This window comes from Eschrichtius robustus, chromosome 6, assembly GCF_028021215.1.
Source record: "Eschrichtius robustus isolate mEscRob2 chromosome 6, mEscRob2.pri, whole genome shotgun sequence".
Classification (NCBI taxonomy): Eukaryota; Metazoa; Chordata; class Mammalia; order Artiodactyla; family Eschrichtiidae; genus Eschrichtius; species Eschrichtius robustus.
In genome coordinates this window covers 2,104,423-2,122,607 of record NC_090829.1, presented here as the reverse complement: position 1 = coordinate 2,122,607, position 18,185 = coordinate 2,104,423, and the positions used below count along the sequence as shown (strand labels likewise).

The 18,185-nt window shown below is 47.6% G+C and overlaps 1 protein-coding gene and 1 non-coding gene across 6 annotated transcripts in view; both read left to right on the top strand.

Moving 5' to 3' along the window:
- RARB (retinoic acid receptor beta) overlaps positions 1-18,185 on the top strand; it is a 682,530-nt gene that overhangs the window by 634,900 nt on the left and 29,445 nt on the right. The gene's annotated exons all lie outside the window — the stretch shown is intronic.
- On the top strand, positions 10,689-10,761 carry TRNAR-CCU (transfer RNA arginine (anticodon CCU)). Its single transcript has one exon. It is a non-coding gene; the product is annotated as a tRNA-Arg (tRNA).

Sequence of the window (18,185 nt, the reverse complement as noted above, 5' to 3'; positions counted from 1 at the left end):
GCGCGGGCCTCTCACTATCGCGGCCTCTCTTGTTGCGGAGCACAGGCTCCAGACGCGCAGGCTCAGTAGTTGTGGCTCACGGGCTCAGCTGCTCCGTGGCATGTGGGATCTTCCCAGACCAGGGCTCGAACCCGTGTCCCCTGCATTGGCAGGCAGACTCCTAACCACAGCGCCACCAGGGAAGCCCTGCCCCCAGTTGTTTAGAGGACCTGCTCCATCACGGCTTCCAGCTCACTCCCCAGAATCACCCCATCGCGGAGACCTTGCCGCATCCCCGGTGCCCGGCCTGCTCCTCTCCCCCGCGTGCCCTTGCTCGTAACGCCGTCATTACCCGATGGGACACTGTACGTGGATTCGGTCATTGTCCACCTTTCCCAAGAAAAGAAACTCCCAGAAGCCGGGGACATCGCTTTACACACTGTTACCTCCCCAGCACCTAGAGCAGTGCCCGCGACAGAATGGGCGCTCAGGACGTGCTCTAAAGTTCAAGATCACCTTTAGTTGCTCGCAGGCAGCCGCAACTTCCCTGCACGTCCTCTGATGTTTCTTGGACGTCTGAGTTGGGACCCTGCACCGCTTTCTCTTCCAGGCCCTGCTTTCCTCTCCCCAGAAGGCATTCTCGGATGGCTTTTTTACGAAAAGGAGAGGAAAGCACGCTGTTGGGTGTGGGTTTAGTGGAGAGAGAAGGGAGGGCAGAGGAGCAGAGTGGGGCGGCAGGAACGGCGTGTGTTACTTCTTGGGCTTGTTGCGTTTTTGTTTTTTTTTTTCCTGATTGCTTAGCTGAAGCTTCCCGGGGATAGAAACTCAGTTCTCTGTTTGCGTCAAACATCGAGCATGTGGCTCTGAGCCGTGCCGGGAATGGTGACGGTGCCTTGCTTTCTTTTCCAGATGAGGCTCTGCAGAAATAAGTACCTGGGAATTAAAGTGTTGTAGGCCAGGAGGAGGATTTTTGTGAACTCAGTAGGATGTCAGCAATCCTTCCCAGACGAAGACAATTTGGGCTGATCTGTTTGTATTGAGACACGGTTCACTTGGGGAGGGTGAAGTTGGCCACGATTCCGGCCACCACTTCACGCGCTGAGGTGGACGAGGCGGCCAGGGGGGGTTAGTTCTGCTGTTTCATTTTTCACATTTTCTTTTAATCACACGTGTGGCCTGCGAGTCACCCCTTGATGGCATTCAGGGAAGCCAAGGCCAAGGAGAAAAATGCCTTAATTATAGTCCTCGTTGCATTCTTGTTATTAACACTAATCTTTTCTTTAAAGGAAACCGTTTCGAGAATTCTTTGATGAGCGGCTTGTGGTTTGGAGCTAGAATTGGGTTTGAGCTCTGGCAGCTACGTGGCATTTAGCCTCTGTTTCCTCCTTTGCAGATTGGGGACTCATAGTATCTCCATCCAGTTAGGGTGAGAGACAATGCATGTCTAGCACTTGACACAGCCTGGGGAAGACACCCTCCCTCCCCGAAGGGATGGGGCTGGCCATGACTGTGATAGTTCCTGTTAAAGAGAAGAGACCAGCTCACAGGCCGCGGCCCCGATTTGGGAAGCTGGTCTGTGACCGGAAGATTTGGAGTTTGAATTTTCACGCTGGCTTGGAATTTCTCCCACCTTTGCATTTCGAAGCCAAGGGCAAGGAGCAGTGGATATTTTCTCACTGAGCATTTCTGATACCTGGGGTCGTCCGGTCATGATTCGGGCGCGTCCCGGGAAGGTGTGCAGGGTGGGGTCTGTCAGTGCGGGGCGCCATCGGGGTCTGCAATACACGTGTGGAGTCAGGTTCCCCGCTGTGTGCTTTGGCCCCCTCACCGTGGTCTTGCGCCCTCACCCGACTGTCCCGTGGACTCGGGGACTCGGGTTCCCTGTGGCATCCCCGGTACCTGGATCAGGGCCTGACACCCAGAGCTGGTGGTCACGGCTCAGGAACTGCCAGTAGCAGGAGTCCGGATGTGTCGAGTTCCAGGTTGCTGCGTCTGCTTCAGATTCAGCTGATTCCTAAAGTCAGGAACGGGAAGAAACAAGCCCAGAGGGGTCAGGGGCTCGCCATCACCTCCCATGGCCACCGTTCCCATCAGCAGACTTTCCCTGAGACCCTGTCTCCAGACAGTCACGTCTCCTGAGCCGGGACCCAGAGAGCCAGCTGCCCACTGCACACACTGGACCGTGCCCTGGGGGGCACAGGCCCTCCCCCATCATGCAAATCGGCCCTGCCCGCTGCCTGGCGCCCAGGACCCTTCACATGGGCCCACCCCATGGCCCCTCTTCTCTCGCTGGGAGCTCCTAGCAACCACATGAGTGATGTCTCCACCCAATCATTTCTTCACCATGGACAGAGCTGCCCTTCTAAAAGGCAGCTCTGGTCCTGTTGCTGCCACCGCGCCCCCGGTGAACCTAAACCCCAAGTCTCCTTGGCAAGGTTCGCCGGCCACAGGAGCTGCGGTCCAGCCTGAGCCTGGAACTCAGCCCTGGCCCTATTCTCTGCGGAACTTCAAAGCTGCCCTGTTGCTTCCACCCAGGGTTTCAAACCTGCCCTGTCTTCTGCCGGGAAAGCCCTCCCACCTCCCCACCTGTGGTCACCTAAACCCTCGTTCTGCTCCTGCTCTGGGTCTCCACGTAGACAGTTCCTACGTGAGTGTGTTAGCCTTCCGGGGAGCCCTTGACAAGTGACAGTTGCAGACTCTTTGGGAAATCCATGCAGCCTTTTTCTGTTTGTAAACATGGGTGGTTTCCCGGATGTCTGTAACAGGTCTGATTCTAGAAAGACAAGTTTTCAAGGGCCTGGACCCAAGTTTATTTCCTGGGTTGGTGTTTGAAGGGCTTTCCCTGGCTGCCTCTTAACCCTCCCCGCCCTCTGGCCTGGCTTCCATCCTATATTGCTCTGCTATAAATGTTCTCTTGAAAGTCACCACTTTCTCAGTCGCCGGACCGTGAACTTTGCTCCCTCTCCGTTCTTTCTGACTCTCGGCTCCACTGGACACTCGGCCAGGCTTCTGCTGCATCTCCGAATCCTTGTCTCCGTCGGTCGCTGTGATTCTGAATCACCCCAGCTTTCCTGCCCTCTGGCCCTCTGCTCTATCACAGCCCCCTCCTCCCCTTCCCACCAGCTACAGGCCACACCCAGAGAGCAGTTCTGGCTCCGCTTTTCCTCTCCTCTGTCACCCTCCCCTGCTCATCCCGGCTCCTGACCCCGACGGTCATCGGGGAGGTTCTGATTCCTGAGCCTCTGCAAGCCTCTGGGATGGCTGCCTGATTCCTCACTCACCTCCCCTTAAGCCAAGCTCATCATTTTCCTGCCCAGTGCTCGATTCCCTGTTCCATCCCAGCTACCTTAATTCTCTCCTCTTTGCCGTTCCGTCGTCATCCGGGTGCCACGGTGAAAATCTCCCCGTGACCTCTATGAGTCTCCTTCTCCCCATCCTCCAGCCATTACCAGGTCCTGCGATTTCCCTCCCGGTGCCCCCCCACCCCGCACATCCCTCCTTCTTTCTCTTTCCATGTATCAATCCAGTCTTTCCTCCCCACCTGTCCCCAGTCTCCACTTTTCCCTCTAGTCACACCAGCCGCCCTGCTTTCCTACAGACACAAGGTGGTCATTCCTGGAAGGATGTCCTCATGTCCCCCACGTTAAGAAGGTTCTTCCCACCCTTTAAAGGCCATCGCAGAGCTAACTTCCTCGCGCGGCTGTGTCGTGTCCAGCCCTGAGGCCTCGGTCCACACCGTTCTCTTCATCTGGATTGTCTCCCTAACCCTCCAAGTCCTGTCCGTATGGACTGTTTGTTAAGCATCCCTTCGGGGGGCTCTGTGCACTGGACACCCGGGTGACTGAGCCTCACACACACTCCTGGGGGGCGCGCAGCTCCAGAACCCTCCCTGGAGGGGTTGTCATGACGCCCACACACTGAGTCGTCAGCTCCTGCACCTGTGGGACTAAGTACCGTCTTAAAACCTACTCCTTAGATTTTGTATTCCTGTTGTTTAAACATCTCTCTTCTGGCATCTAGCTCACTGAATGATGGTTTTTGTTTAGGTGACTCTATCTTTTACTAGAATGTGAGTCTTTTGAAATGATACCCTTTCACTCTTGTTTGTTGAACATCTGTCACAGTGTCAGGTACAGTGTAAGTACTCAATAACTATTTGAACAGATAGAGAAATAAATGAATGGATGGATGGACAGATAAATAGATGGACAGATGGATGAATGGACAGATAAATTGATGAAATAATGGACAAATGGACAAATGGATGGATAGGCCAATGGACAGATCAATGGAGGAAAGATGGGACATATGGATGGATGGATGGATGGATGGATGGATGGAAGGGTGGACAGATGGATGGATGTAGAAAAAAACCTGCTGTTAAGACTGAAGCAGTTATCCTCACACCCATTATAACAATTCCTTTAAAAATAACCTTGAGAGCTAAGCCAGCCTTTAAAACACTAAGAGTAAGTTTAAATTTATCCGTAATTATTAGGAAAGGAGGTTATGGTTAATTGACTAATCATATCCAGTAGTGAGCTAGCATACATCTTATACATGGACCGCTGATTCTCTAAAAGTTAAAATTAATAGAATGCTTTTAGAACAAAAGCAATACTGAACAATGCACTTCCTTTGTGATTCTGAAAACCCTTAGAAACCTTAGTGTTTGCAGGACCCCAGTGAGAATCACTGAGGGGTGTACAGGCTGACATAAACCGTTTAAAGGCCTTAAAGTCTGAGTTCTTCATTTAAACTAATATGTAAAATCAACACCCACACACTCACATGTAGACCATTTCTGTAATGATTTGGATTTCTAAAATATATTTGACAATATGCAGGAGCTTCTGTACATTAATATCCTAAATACGGTATTTGGCCAACATCGGGCAGACTCGCAGACCATTTGTCTGTCTCTCAGACAAGATTCATCGAGTGTGGCAAGCAATATCTAAAAAGTTGGATCCCAAGGAAGCGAACATGGTCACGTCTGTTTGCTAAGCCAACTTCACGTGGAAAGTCCTGCCATAAGAATGAACCCACTGAAAGTTTAACAACTGTCCGGTTTACCTCTCTCCATTTTCCCCTAATCGCTAGTGATGTAGCCCCAGGTGGATCACTGATCTTGCCGTTGGTAAAAATTCTTTCTTCTCCCTCATTTTCTCCCTCCTTCCTCTACTTCTTTCCTTCTTTACTTTATTCCTGTCTACTTATCCTGCTGTCTTAGCATTTCACGTTTCAAAGCAGTCCATGTACAGCAAACCCTTAGAATCTACATTACCTATCATGTGCATTTTATTTATTGAGGGAGAAACCATGCTTTATTTGACTCAGAATCTTCAGTAGCTACAGGACTCAATAAATGTTTGGTGAATAACCAAATCGGTGTAGGACTCCCACTGGTTTCGTACCATTACACTGTGTTGCACTTATTTACATGTCTAAATATATATTACGAATCCTGTGTATGATGGAAAAATTCATTTCTCCATTTTTCAGATGGGAAACTGAGGCTCAGGAACATTAAGAGACCGCCCTGAGTTTGCACAGTTAGTAAATGATGGGCTGAAGTTTGGGCCTTTGGAATTTTACCCCAATGTCATCCCACTTTTCCAGGGTACCTTTCATGTTATTTAAGACCCGTGGGGAACAAGGGTCTTCATTAATTCCATACTTTATATGCGTGTTGTCAATAACCAAGCCATGGAAACAACCTAAGTGTCCATCAACAGAGGAATGGATAAAGAAGATGTGGTACATATATACAATGGAATATTACTGAGCCATAAAAAAGAACGAAATAATGCCATTTGCAGCAACATGGATGGAACTAGAGATTATCATACTAAGTAAAGTAAGTCAGAAAGAGAAAGACAAATACCATATGACATATGTGGAATCTAAAATGTGATACAAATGAACCTATCTATGAAATGGAAACAGAATCATGGACACAGAGAACAGACCTCTGGTTGCCAAGGCGGAGGGAGGGTGGGGGAGGGATAGATTGGGAGCTTGGGATTAGCAGATGCAAACTATTATATATAGGATGGATAAACAACAAGGTCCTACTGTACAGCACAGGGAACTATATTCAGTATCCTGGGATAAACCATAATGGAAAAGAATATTTAAAAAAAGAAAAAAATATATATATATAACTGAATCACTTTGCTGTATAGCAGTAACTAACACAACATTGTAAATCAACTATACTTCAGTTAAAAAATACATAAATGATTTGTTTAAAAAAAGAAATTACAAACTTGTAAAGTTTTAGTGCAGAATCAAGAATATCCACAATTATTTGCTAAGTCTATTAAAAAACACCTCCCTTTTCTTTCATATATTCCATGAAAAGAACATACTACAAGAGACTAAATGCAGAGGCAGATATGAAAACCTAGCTGACTTCTAATAAACTAGAAATTAGGGAGAAAAAAAGATTATGTGTGTTGTAACAGATGTGGGCAGGATTTTGAACCTTGAATTGAAGGAATGACAAATTATTTTCTTGTTTGCCTTAATTGCCAAATAAACGCAACCACTGATTCGGATATATCATGCGTGAAAGAGCATGTGGGCGTGTGCTACTGCTGTGTAACCCATCCTTTACACAGACTGTATCTGTTAGCTATCGCTGTGTAACAAACCACCCCAAAGCTCAGTGGCTTGAAACAGTAAGCATTTATTATTGCTCACAAAACCATGGATCAGCAGGGTGGAACTTCTGGGCTCACTGGGCCCTCTCATAAGTCTGTGGTCACCTGCAGCATGGGTGGCAGTACTGCCCATCTTGCCTGAGTGCTCTCCCAGGGTCAGGGCTAGGCTGGCTCTAGGTTGACCTAGGAACCTCTTGGCTGGGCTGCTGGTCTCTCCTCCTCCAGCAGGCTAGCCCAGGCTTGTTCCCACACACGGGTGATGCTCTAAGAGGGACCAGCACAGGATCTCTCTGGGCCTAGGCTGGCACAACGTGACTACCACTGGTTTCTGTTGGTGAGAGTGCATCACAGGCCAGCCCAGATACAGGGGTTGGGGAGCAGTCTCCACCTTCGGATGGAGGAGCTGGGGCATCACAGTGCAGAGGGCGTCCACAGGTGGAGCACTGGGGCATCATTTTTTTTTAACATCTTTATTGGAGTATAATTGCTTGACAATGGTGTGTTAGTTTCTGCTTTGTGAACAAAGTGAATCAGCTCTACATATACATATATCCCCATATCTCCTCCCTCTTGTGTCTCCCTCGCACCCTCCCTATCCCACCCCTCTAGGTGGGCACAAAGCACCAAGCTGACCTCCCTGTGCTATATGGCTGCTTCCCACTAGCTATCTATTTTACGTTTGGTAGTATATATATGTCCATGCCACTCTCTCACTTCATCCCAGCTTACCCTTCCCCCTCCCCGTGTCCTCAAGTCCATTCTCTACATCTGCATTTTTATTTCTGTCCTGCCCCTAGGTTCTTCAGAAACATTTTTTTTTTTTGGATTCCATATGTATGTGTTAGCATATGGTATTTGGTTTTCTCTTTCTGACTTACTTCACTCTGTATGACAGACTCTAGGTCCATCCACCTCACTACAAACAACTCAATTTCGGTCATTTTTCAGGCTGAATAATATTCCATTGTATATATGTGCCACATCTTCTTTATCCATTCATCTGTCGATGGACACTTAGGTTGCTTCCATGTCCTGGCTATTGTAAATAGAGCTGCAGTGAACATTGTGGTACATGACTCTTTTTAAATTATGGTTTTCTCAGGGTATATGCCCAGTAGTGGGATTGCTGGGTCATATGGTAGTTCTATTTTTAGTTTTTTAAGGAACCTCCATACTGTTCTCCATAGTGGCTGTATCAATTTACATTCCCACCAACACTGCAGGAGGGTTCCCTTTTCTCCACACCCTCTTCACACTGGGGCATCTTTAGGTGAGCAGCCCTTCCTGGCACTGCGCTCCTGCTGCCCGGTTCTGAGGGCTTGTCAAGGGGTCCTGCGCCCCAAGGGGAATCACTGAGGCCGTGTCTCAGAACTTTCTCCAAGCTAAGTGCCTCATTTCTATTTTTTTAATTAATTAATTAATTAATTTATTTATTTATTTATTTTTGGCCATGTTGGGTCTTCTTTGCTGCGTGCAGGCTTTCTCTAGTTGTGGCGAGTGGGGGCTACTCTTCGTTGCGGTGCATGGGCTTCTCATTGCGGTGGCTTCTCTTGTTGCAGAGCACGGGCTCTAGGCGTGTGGGCTTCAGTAGTTGTGGCATGTGGGCTCAGTAGTTGTGGCTCACAGGCTCTAGAGGGTAGGCTCAGTAGTTGTGGCACACGGGCTTAGTTGCTCAGCGGCATGTGGGATCTTCCCAGACCAGGGCTCGAACCTGTGTCCCCTGCATTGGCAGGTTGATTCTTAACTACTGCGCCACCAGGGAAGTCCCCTCATTTCTATTTTAAGAAATGTTTTACAATGGAAAATAGGAAGATGTCAACGAGAACTGCAATTCATTTTCTGAAAATTAATTGGGTTTAGAGGACCATAGGAGTGAAAACTTTGGCTGCTAGAATTGATCTTTTCTTTTTCATTGGAGTATAGTTGATTTACAGTGTTGTGTTAGTTTCTGCTCTACAGCAAAGTGAATCCGTTATACATATACATATATCCACTCTTTTTAAGATTCTATTCCCATATAGGTCATTACATAGTATTGAGTAGAGTTCCCTGTGCTATACAGTAGGTCCTTATTACTTATCTATTTTATATATAGTAGTGTGTATATGTCAATCCCAGTCTCCCAATTTATCCCTCCCCCTCCCTTATCCCCTGGTAACCATAAGTTTGTTTTCTACATCTGTGACTCTGTTTCTGTTTTGTAAATAAGTTCATTTGTACCCTTTTTTTAGATTGCACATATAAGCGATATCATATGATATTTTTCTTTCTGTGTGTGACTTACTTAGTATGACAATCTGTAGGTCCATCCATGTTGCTGCAAATGGCATTATTTCATTCTTTTTTATGGCTGAGTACTATTCCATTGTATATATGTACCACATGTTCTTTATACATTCCTCTGTGGATGGACATTTAGGTTGCTTCCATGTCCTGGCTATTGTAAATAGTGCTGCAGTGAACATTGGGGTGCGTGTATTTTTTTCACTTATGGTTTTCTCTGGGTATATGCCCCTGAGTGGGATTGCTGGGTCATATGGTAGTTCTATTTTTAGTTTTTAAAGGAACCTCCATACTGTTCTCCATAGTGGCTGCACCAATTTACATTCCCACCAACAGTGTAGGAGGGTTCCCTTTTCTCCACACCCTCTGCAGCATTCATTGTGCGTAGATTTTTTTGATGATGGCCATTCTGACCCATGTGAGGTGATACCTCGTTGTAGTTTTGATTTGCATTTCTGTAATAATTAGTGATGTTGAGCATCTTTTCATGTGCTTTTTGGCCATTTGTATGTCTTATTTGGAGAAATGTCTATTCAGATCTTCCACCCATTTTTTAATTGGGTTATTTGTTTTGTTTTGGATATTGAGCTGCATTTTGAGCTGTTAGTATATTTTTATATTTTGGAGATTAATCCCTTGTCGGTTGCTTCACTTGCAAATATTTTCTCCCATTCTGAGGGTTGTCTTTTTATTTTGTTTATGGTTTCCTTTGCTGTGCAAAAGCTTTTAAGTTTAATTAGATCCCATTTGTTTATTTTTGTTTTTATTTTCATTACTCTAGGAGATGGGTCAAAAAAGATCTTGCTGCAATTTATGTCAAAGAGTGTTCTGCCTATGTTTTTCTCTTAGAGTTTTATAGTATCTGGCCTCTCATTTAGGTCTTTAATCCATTTTGAGTTTGTTTTTGTGTATGGTGTTAGGGAGTGTTCTAATTTCATTCTTTTACATGTAGCTGTCCAGTTTTCCCAGCACCACTTATTGAAGGGGCTGTCTTTTCTCCATTGTATATCTTTGCCTCCTTTATCAAAGATAAGGTGACCATAGGTGCTTGGGTTTATCTCTGGGCTTTCTATCCTGTTCCACTGATCTACATTTCTGTTTTTGTGCCAGTACCATCCTGTCTTGATTACTGTAGCTTTGTAGTATAGTCTGAAGTCCTGGAGTCTGATTCTTCCAGCTCCGTTTTTCTTTCTCAAGATTGCTTTGGCTCTTTGGGGTCTTTTGTGTTTCCATACAAATCTTGATGGAGATTGTTGTTTAAGATATGACAGCCTGTAACTTGCTGTGAAGAATGTGTGTGACACAGAGCAGGATACAGGCTCATCTGAAACAGTCTGCTGGGAAATTTCTTTTTGTTATTTGGAGCCCCCTGCCCCACCTCACCATCAGATACTGCTTTGAATGAAGTCTTTGTCTTCATGAAAGAAATCTAAAGGGTTATACCAACACCTCTGCTCAGTCATGTCGCTCTGGATACATGGCCCTTATTTTAAGACTCGAGATTCCTGACTCTCAGACTGCCTGCAGTTTTACCGAGTCAAAAAGACCTGCTAAACAGCCTCTCCGACACACGAGGGCAGGTTGAGCTCTGCAGAGCAAACTTCAGCTTATATAATAAAGTATGTCCTGCCCATGAAAATGGTTTATGGCAGTGGGGACTGAACTGTCCTTTTCTAAGCTGGCGGTTTTTACAGACGAGGTGAGTTGATCATTCACTGGGTGTGAGTTTACTCCTGATTAAAAGGCAAATGGGGGACTTCCCTGGTGGCACAGTGGTTAAGGCTCCGCACTCCTGATGCAGGGGGCCCGGGTTCGATCCCTGGTCAGGGAACTAGATCCTACATGCATGCCGCAACTAAGGAGACGGTGAGCCACAACTAAGGAGCCTGCCGACTGCAACTAAGAAGCACACCTGCTGCAACCAAGACCCGGCGCAACCAAATAAATAAAATAAATATTAAAACAAAAAGGCAAAGGACCACAGCCTCGGTGTCTTCAGTTCCCATTTTTTAGCATCTAGTTTTATAGCATCAGGAAAGTCCTTCATCTCAGCCCTGATCATGCTGGATGACTCTGCCACAGACAGAGCCAGGGAAACACCACCACCAGTGGACAGATTTCATGAGAGCCATCCTTTGCCAGGGCCCCTTGCTGCCAGAGGCAATGAGCAGAGAAGGACCACGGGTGGTGGAAGAAGGCATCCCAGAGGCCGCCTGCACTTTCTCGGCTGCTCATAACCAAGCGCTTACTTTTATGCATTAGGCAGGAGTGTTTGTCTCCATTGTTAAACTTAGGATATTTCCTATAGTTCATCCAAGACTCTTCTCCAAAGGAAAGGATTTGCCCCTTATAGCAGAGCCTCTAAACTCCAAGTCTCCCTGCAAGAATGCCCACCACCCTGGGCCTGCTGAAAATAAACGCGGCCGCACCAGGCTGCCCCCGCCAGCCCCGACAGAGGAGGAAAGTGTTTGGGATTATGAGACAGAAGGAACGCAGTTCCCTCGAGAGGAGATCACATCTCCATAAGTAAAAGCAGCCAGTGAGAGGAAAGTGTGTTTAAAATCATTTGGAAAGTTTTGTTAGTAGGATATACCACTTTAACTAAAAGAAGTATTTGGCCTTTGTACATTCTGATATTTGGGGATTTTCTGTAAGTGCTTGGAATAACTTGAAGAAGCTGAGCTAGGCTGGTCGATCCTAGTTAAACTCTCAGCATGCTGTGTCCAGACTATTACCCCCAAGACTTGCATATTTAATATTCTCTAAAAATTCTAAGAACGCTCCCTTGCTCGGTCACCACAAGTGCCATGCCGTTCCTTACACTTTGCGTTTGTGCTGGGCCCACATCACCCTCTGAAATCCCTGCACATGGGCTGCCACGTGGCAAACTAGAGCGGTCCCTGGAGGATGCTATTTTGACCTCCATTTCAAAACCCCAAAATCAAGGCCCAAGCACAGGGGCTGAATTCATTTAACAGACTCTCATGGGTGCCCTGCCCTCATCCTGGTCCAGAAGGCGTGTGTCTTGGTAGCAGTGGAGAAAACTTAGCTGCAGCCTCACTCACTAACCTCCTTTCTCTGTGTATTTGTTCACATTTCTATGAGCGCCTCCATGGCTATTGCTGAATCGGGAGAAAGACGCAGTCTCCACCGCTCAGGGGATTCTGACATTAGGGCTGTTTTACTCACCCCAACCCACGCAAGGTCACAGTGGGACCTGCTATGTTAATTGCTTGAGTCCCAACCGCAAATCCTGAAATTATGGGAAAGTATTTCTCTACTAGTTACAGATCCACCTGCCTTCAAGTTCACGTATATAATTAGTTCAGAAAATGATGTTTAAACTAAGATGAAACTACATCTGTATGTTAGTTAGAGACCCTCCCCTACTCACGGCAAGCAGATAGCTCTCATCACCGACTGTGGTCCATTATTCTTACAGTTAGTAAGGAGGTGAAGAGTCAAGTTGAAGGAATTCCAGACTTTAATATTCAAACAAGAATAAATAGACCATTATGCTTCCTTTGCTAGACTGACTATAGAGAATTTTAATGGACAAAATCACTGTTGATTGTATTTTCCTTTCCTTTTCTTTTCTTTTTTTTTTTTTTTGATGTGAAAGAATTTCTAGTGAAACATTGTTTCATCTCTTCCTGAATCCAAGTGAAGTTTCTGACTTCCGCATGGTTCCTGCATTACATTTTTATTGTGTGCATAGGAATCAATATTCCAGATACGTGCACAAGCACACACATTGAGATGAACATGACTTCATTTATTTTCATGATTAGACATTCAAAAAAAAGTACTTGGGTGTCTGCTTTCATATTCATAGGTCGAGATCCGTACATCAGAGGTATTTGTATAAGTGACACTTTTATTACGTTCATTTCATTTGCAATATGATAGTGGATCATAAATATGTTACTTTTATGCCACCAAATCTGATTTGTGGCACTTAGCCCTCACAAGGAGAATACTTGATAATCTTCTGAAGCACCTTTCGTCCAAGAAGCGCTTTGCAGACATGGGGCCGGGCTCTACCAGGTGCGTCTATCACACTCGTGAGCCTTTGCACGCCCCCCACTTTATCGGCCGCACTGTTGGGGCCGAGAGTGGCCATGAGTCCCTTGTAGGCCCGGAGCTGATGATGAGACCTTTAACTTCTGGAGGAAAGAGGCTCAGGTGAGCTCTGCGTTGCTGCACCTAGGCCCTGATGGCCGACAGAACTCCACATCTGCCACATGCTCACCCTTCACCACGGGCCAGACGATGTATCAAGCCCTGGGGACACAGACACAAGTAAAATATGGCCCTTGCCTTCCTGACGCTCACAGACTAGGAGGGGAGGGCTGTGTGGAAGAGTAGTTGCCCCCCTACCCCGTGATGGGGCGCTGATGCAGAGGTGACAGTAGGTGCCCTCCTCCTGTCCCACCCCGGCCCTCCCAGGGATGCACTGTGCCTGAAAGCAGTTGTCAAACCCCCAGGCACGTCGCAGGACTGGGCACGTGCCAGCCAGTTGCAATCGGGGTGAAAGAAGAGACCACCCCTCACACATCGCAGGCGGCCTTCAGGGCTGAGCAACCTCCCACCCCAGACTTGCAGAGAAGAGCATCATGGGCTCCCCGCCTACCAGCCCATCCCTCCATCCCTCCCCCATCCCTCCCTCCCCTTTCTCCAGCATCAGTTCCCGATCCTGGACCACCCGCCGCCCCCTACACACACACACGTGCACACACGCAGTGCTCCTGCAGCCTCCTTCACGACACTCACCACATCGTGGCGTCACATATGAGTGCGACAGACACGGCTGAGGGCCCCGGAGCCAGGTTTTCTGAGTTCAAAGTTCACGCCACATCACTTACAGGAGGGGGCAGGTTACTTACTTTTCTGTGCCTCAGTTTTCTCATGTGCAAAATGGGCATAATAATGATACTTCCCTGTCAGGCGGCTGTGAGCGTTGAATGACCGAATATGAATAAATGGCTTAACCGAGCGCCCAGAGCTGCTGGGGAAGCTGTATTAGCCTTTTCAGTCTTATCATAATTAACACTTTAGGGACTTCCCTGGAGGTCCAGTGGTTAGGACACAGAGCTTTCACTGCCGTGGCATGGGTTCAATCCCTGGTTGGGAAATTAAGATCCAGCAGGCTGTGCGGCGTGGCCAAAACAAAACAAAGAACCCACAAAAAACAAAAAACAAAAAACCACTCTAGTACTAGAGTCTCAGGACCTGTAGTAATAGTGAGGCCAACAGTCCTATCACTGTCACTGCTATCACATGATTCATGTCTGTCTCCCACCGTGAGTGAGCCCCGAGGAAGCAGGAGCCGGCTGTGTGGTCTCCACTCCGTCCCCACGGCACATGGTGCAGAGTAGAGGCTCACAAAACACTTGGTGAATGAATGAACGGACAAAGCAATGGTGCAGCTGCTCACGTGGTGTCGCTACCAGCCGCCTTCTCTGAAAGCATCATTGCCACTTACAGCCACGGACCCACAGCGCTGCCCACAGGTCCAGCCATGTCCACGTGGAGGGGCTTCCATCCTCCTTCCTGTGTGACTAGCGCACAGAAGCTTCACAGGAGACTCACCCTTCCCACCCAGCCCACCGTCCATCGAGGAGAGAGGCTGTGAGAGGGGCCGGCAACTCCGGGGTGGGGAGCGGTCAGATCCCCGGGCCCTGCAGCAACTGTGGGTGGCCCCCTGCCCCGCACTGGAGCCCTGCCTGGGGGCGAGCTCCTGCCCCGCCCTGGCAGCTGCGGACATGAGTCCCCCGAGACAGGACGGAGACGCCTCCCCAGCCCTGCACCGCTTCCTCCCTGGCACAGGGAGGGCCCTGTGATGGTCTCCTCTCTGACCTGGATGCCACAGCCCAGCAGGCAGGCAGCAGAGCCACTGCCCAGGAGCTTGGCCTGGCCTCACCGTCTCAGCTCCAGGCTTTCCTTTGCCATGCTGAGGAGTACAGTGATCAAGCCTCCATGTGCCAGGGTCCCATCCCGGCTCCATCCTTTCTGTTTGTGTGACCTTGGGCAGGTTCTTAACCATTCTGCGACTCAGTGTTCTCATCTGTACAATGGGGATAATGGTACCTACCCCATAGGTTCTTCATGAGGGTCAAATGAGTTTATAAAAAAGCATTTAGAACAGTGACTGGATATAGAAGGCATCCCTTATTCTGGATGTTCTGGCAGCCGTCCGCCCGCCTGGCCCAGATACCACATCTGTGCTCCACAGCACTTCAAAACCAATGAGCAAAGCAAAATGCTGAAGCCAATGTTTAGAGAATCCATCCATCAACTTAGGAGCCTCTACATAATTGGGGTGTTATCGCCCACGGGGTGGCTGCAATTTGCAGTTGCCGAGGAGTCTGCGATAGTCCCGGGAGTCCTCTGGTGATGGAGACAGTTGGGGGCTGGGGACTTTGCTTTGGGAGGGCGGGAGCCGTCTGGAAGGGAGCATGAGATTACGTGCTAGTCCTCTGGCAACCAGTCAGCCGCTGAGAGTGCCCCAAGCTTGGGCCCCGGAGCACAACAGATGGAGCTCTGGCTTTGCAAATGAGGAGTGCCCCCGACCCGGTGCCCTGCGGCGCTCACCGAGGCCCCCTTCCCACCTCACCTCTGCCTTCTGCCTGGGTGCAGATGCTCAGTGGTGGCAGCTCATGGAACATAACCCTCTAGAGCTGCGGTTGCTCCTCTGAGTTCCATTTTCCCGGGGCCCGTGGGTGGGCCGGGCGGCAGTGCATGATGCTTAGGCGTGCTGGGGACGGACTGCAGGTGCTGTGTGTGCCCCTGTCTTTGCTTTTGTGTGTCTTCCACTGAAATCTTGACGACTTTCAAACAGGGTGACCTTGGGCCTCGGGTTTCTAGAGTGTAGACATGGAATTATAATGCCCACCACTCGTGGTTCACTGTGGAATTTAGTGAGCAAGAAGCCTTCAGTTACGTGACGGAGGGGCTGGCCCTCGCTGAGAGGTCGGCGAGCCGCGTTGCTGCCGCGGGGGAGTCAAGCCGTCCAGGTGTCATCGTGCTCAAAGCAGGTCCAAGTGTTGGTGTGGCCTCCCCCCGGGGCTTTGGGTTTTTGTGGTTGTTCTTGTTGTTTTAAGATACAATTCACATAGCATAATATGAATCCCTTTAAAGTATACAGTCCAGTGGTTTGCAATATATTCACACGGTTGTACGGCCATTGCCGCTGTCTAATTCTGGAATATTTTCATCTCCCCAGAAGGAACCCTGGGCCCAACTGCAGTCCATTTCCGTCCCCTCACTCGCACCCCAGCCTTTGGCAACCACCGACCTGCTTTCTGTCTATGAAGTAGCTTATCGTGAACATCTCATAAGAATAGAACCATACAATACGTGGCCTTTTGTGACTTGCTTTTTTCACTGACATCATATTTTCAAGGTTCATCCATGTTGTAACATGTATCTGAATTCCATTCCTTTTTGTGGCCAATAATATTCCACTGTCTGGATAGACCAGTTTTGTTCCTCTGTTCATCAGTGGATGGGCACGTGGGCTGTTTCCACTTCTGGGCTGTTTGGAATCACGCTGCTCTGAACGTTTGTGTGCAGGTTTGCATAGATCGTACGTTTAAGTTTGTGAGGACCTGCCAAACTGTTCTCCTCGGGGCTCTGTTTCAGAAGGACCATCTTGCTCAGACAGGACTTTAGTGTTAGCTGAAGGAGAGGGTTCTCGGCAGGGCCAGGAGGGGGCAGGGGGGCTGGCAACCTGCCCTCAGAGCCACGGTGCTCACAAGGCCTCGGGCCGCAGCCTCCCCGTCGAACGCAGATGCCCACTGCCTTGGGCTTGTCTCCCCTGTGCTGACCGTGTTCTCTGCGTTCTCCCCACTTTATTTTTTTTAATTTATCTTATTGAAGTATAGTTGATTTACACTGTTGTTACTTTCTGCTGTACAGCAAAGTGCTTCATATATATATATATATATATATATATATATATATATATATATATATATATATATATATATATATATATATTCTTTTTCATATTCTTTTCCGTTATGGTTTATCACAGGATATTGAATATAGTTCCCTGTGCTATACAGTAGGACCTTGCTGTTTATCCATTCTCTATATAATTGCCTCTGCTAATCCCAAACTCCCAGTCCTTCCCTCCCCCAACCCCCTCTTCCTTGGCAACCACCAGTCTGTTCTCTATGTCCATGAGTCCACTTCCGTTTTGTAGATAGGTTCATTTGTGTCATATTTTAGATTCCACATATAAGTGATATCATATGGTATTTGTCTTTCTCTGACTTACTTCACTCAGTATGATAATCTCTAAGTCCATCCATGTTGCTGCAAATGGCATTATTTCATTCTTTTTTATGGTTGAGTAATATTCCATTGTATATGTGTGCCACATCTTCTTTATCCGTTCCTCTGTGGATGGACATTTAGGTTGCTTCCATGTGTTGGCTATTGTAAATAGTGCTTCTGTGAACATAGGGGTGCATGAATCTTATCGAACTAGTTTTCTCTGAATATATTCCCAGGAGTAGGATTGCTGGATCATATGGCAACACTATTTTTAATTTTTTGAGGAACCTCCATCCTGTTTTCCATGGTGGCTGTACGACTTTACATTCCCGCCAACAGCGTTAGAGGGTTCCCTTTTCTCCACACCCTCTCCAGCATTTGTTATTTGTAGACTTTTTGATGATGTATAAGTCTGATTAGGTCCCATTTGTTTATTTTTGCTTTTATTTCTATTGCCTTGGAAGACTGAACTAAGAAAACATTGGTATGGTTTATGTCAAAGAATATTTTGCCTGTTTTCTTCTAGGAGTTTTATGATGTCCTGTCATGTTTAAGTCTTTTTTTTTAAGTACATTTTTTTAAAATTAATTAATTAATTTATTTATTTTTGGCTGTGTTGGATCTTCGTTTCTGTGCTAGGGCTTTCTCTAGTTGTGGCAAGCGGGGGCCACTCTTCATCGCGCTGCACGGGCCTCTCACTATCACGGCCTCTCTTGCTGCGGAGCACAGGCTCCAGACACGCAGGCTCAGCAGTTGTGGCTCACGGGCCCAGTCGCTCCGCGGCATGTGGGATCTTCCCAGACCAGGGCTCGAACCCGTGTCCCCTGCATTGGCAGGCGGACTCTCAACCACTGCGCCACCAGGGAAGCCCCCATGTTTAAGTCTTTAAGCCATTTTTTATTTTTTGCAATATATGTTTTATTTATTTATTTTTGGCTGCATTGGATCTTCGTTGCTGTGTGCGGGCTTTCT